The sequence below is a fragment of the Palaemon carinicauda genome, chromosome 44 (assembly GCF_036898095.1).
Source record: "Palaemon carinicauda isolate YSFRI2023 chromosome 44, ASM3689809v2, whole genome shotgun sequence".
Classification (NCBI taxonomy): Eukaryota; Metazoa; Arthropoda; class Malacostraca; order Decapoda; family Palaemonidae; genus Palaemon; species Palaemon carinicauda.
Genome location: NC_090768.1, coordinates 50,140,954 through 50,143,964, shown reverse-complemented (window position 1 = coordinate 50,143,964; position 3,011 = coordinate 50,140,954). Strand labels below are relative to the sequence as shown.

General features: G+C 33.0%; 1 pseudogene; it reads right to left on the bottom strand.

The window, feature by feature from the left end:
* LOC137634289 (galactosylgalactosylxylosylprotein 3-beta-glucuronosyltransferase S-like) overlaps positions 1–2,721 on the bottom strand; it is an 11,534-nt pseudogene extending 8,813 nt beyond the window's left edge.
* Positions 2,722–3,011: the final 290 nt, after the last annotated feature.

Here is a 3,011-nt window from a genome sequence, read left to right as displayed (position 1 = left end):
AGACAGTTGTCAGTCCTACACAATTCAGTATTGAGAGAGTTATCAGTCCTATACTATACAGTATTGAGACAGTTATCAGTCCTACACAATGTAGAAAGTAGCAAGGACTGTTGAGGATTGATTGATTGATTGATCGATTTTGAGTTTTCTGGCATCCTGATAACGAGTCATTGACACGAGCAACAGTATCTCAGCAAGTCAGGATACTGGAGAGGGACCTAAGCTAAAAAGAGGTAAATTGCAAAATATAAGACATGTTCCACATAAGAATTAATTCCCTCTTAGCGAATGTTATCAGGAAACTCAGTAAATAAGAGATTACTTTATATCACGGATGAGATCATGGTGAAGGGTAGATGGAGATGGTTTGGGCATGCTCTTCGCAGTCCCCAAGAAAGATTAGTTCAAACGTTTAACAGGGCTCCACAAAGCACTATAAGAGTTTGAAGACCCAGGCCTCCATGGCTGAAGACTATGAAGCGCGAATTAAGAGATGCTGAATGGAGAAGTATTGATTTTAAAAGCTCAAGATAGAGACGACTGGGGAAATCTAACTGAGGCCCTTTGCGTCAGTAGGCGTAGGAGGAGATGGTGATGAAGATGATGTATATCTATTATAAAAAGTCTCTGAATTCTACAAGAATTCTTATTCTTATAAAAAACAAACAAGGCATCTAATCTAAAACAAAAATGAATCAATTTTGCCATCTACCTTATTACAGAAACACATGAAGGTAATTATGACACTCACCTGTTGCCACCTGTTGGCCATAATTCTAATTACATATTCAAAATATATTACAGCTCTTAGGGCAGTGGTTCCCAACCTTTTTTCTGTCATTTCCCCCCTGCACCCATTTCACCCATCCAGATTTCCCCCTTCATGCCCCGTCCAGCCCTCATGCCCACTCGCCTGCCTCAGAAATGGGCATGATATTCCAATTCTCCCCTTGAATATCATGTCAGTGAGAAATGATATGATCATATCACAATTGAATGGCTAACAACAAATTACCGCACGTACTATGTGGACATTTTCCGCTTGTTTTAGTTAGTAGGTAGTGTAATTATTTCCCCCCTGGAAGCTTCAAATTTCCCCCCAGGGGGAAATTTCCCCCAGGTTGGGAACCACTGTCTTAGGGGCACATATACTGAAGTAAGGTAGGCGAAGGGAACAAAATATAGGTTTAAAGGGGAATTGTAATCATTCGCCCTTGTCCAAAGACGACCGATTTGGAATGAAAAGTATGCTACTGATCATAATTAGCATTTGCACTGTTAAATATTTGCATGAAAGAAAACGGCAAATGTTTAACAATAAATATTCCAGGATTTTTACTGTTTTAAAAACGGATATATTGACGTAAAGGAGTGATATTACGGTCACCAACCCTTAAAATATAATAACATAGTAAGGTAAAATTACGGTCATCTGTATTTTACTGAAATACAGCTGAGAACAGTATATTATTACGGAGAATTCCTGGTTAGAATTACAGTTTTTTTAACAGTGCAGTTGATATTTACATAAATAAACATGTTCACCGTTTTCTTTACCTCTTGTGCACATTACAAAACATGTTTACCGTTTTCTTTACCTCTTGAGCGTATGTTTATCAAGCAGAGCCGAGGCTCCAGCGTATCTGTTTCTGGAAGCAGACGATGGGATGCTGTCTGAGTGTCCGTGCAAGAGGGACATTTCCTTCAGGGTCATGACTAACAGTACAAGCAAAACTAGCGAGGGCAAGACTAAGTGCTGGCGAGGTCCTGAAGCCAGTCGTATTATAGAACGAGGTAACTGGTGATGAGAAGAGACACAAATTAACACACACACACACACACACGCATATATATATATATATATATATAGATATGTATGTATATATATGTATGTATATGTTTATATTTGTGTATATATATATATATATATATATTATATATATATATATATATATATGCACACACACACACATATATATATAAATATATATATATATATATACTGTATATATTTGTATATGTATATATATATTTGTACATATATAATATATGTACATATGTATATATAATATATATACACACATGCATATATATATATGTATATAATATATATATATATATATATACTTATATATATACATATATATATACTTATATACATATATATATATATATATGTATGTATATATATATATATATATACACAGTATATTTATACAGTATATATATATACATACATTATATATATATATATAAATATATATATATATATATATATATACATATATATAAATACACACATACATACATACACTCACTAGATACGCGACCCATCAAAATAACTTCATTTTATTCAGATAGATATGCACACACTCACACAGAGACGACATTGATAAATATGACGGAAACTTACTTTAATCTGGAGACGCATTTTGTTTCAGATAGAGAAACAAGAAAAACAAAAAAAATCGCTCTTCCAAATATAAGAAAAATAAATGTTATTTTTCACATACATATAACTTCATCACATCTGTCTTCCACATTTTAAAACATTAATTTATAATCTCTTATCTATCTCCCATGGCTTTACTTAAAGCTAAACTTATTTCTCTTCCTCTTAATTTAATGAATTTTTATAGTTTATATATGTTAAATCTAATTTAAAGTTAATGATCTTAAAATATTTTATTCTTTGTTATTATTACTTCTCTTGAAGTTTATTCATTTACTTGTTTTCTTTCCTCACTGTCTATTTTTCCCTGTTGGAGCACTTGGGCTTATAGCATCATGCTTATTTTTTATTGATATTACTCCTCTTGTAGTTTATTCATTTCCTTGTTTCCTTTCCTCACTTGTCTATTTTTCCCTGTTGGAGCCCTTGGGCTTATAGCATCATGCTTATTTTTTATTGATATTACTTCTCTTGTAGTTTATTCATTTCCTTGTTTCCTTTCCTCACTGGTCTGTTTTTCCCTGTTGGAGCCCTTGGGCTTATAGCATCATGCTTATTT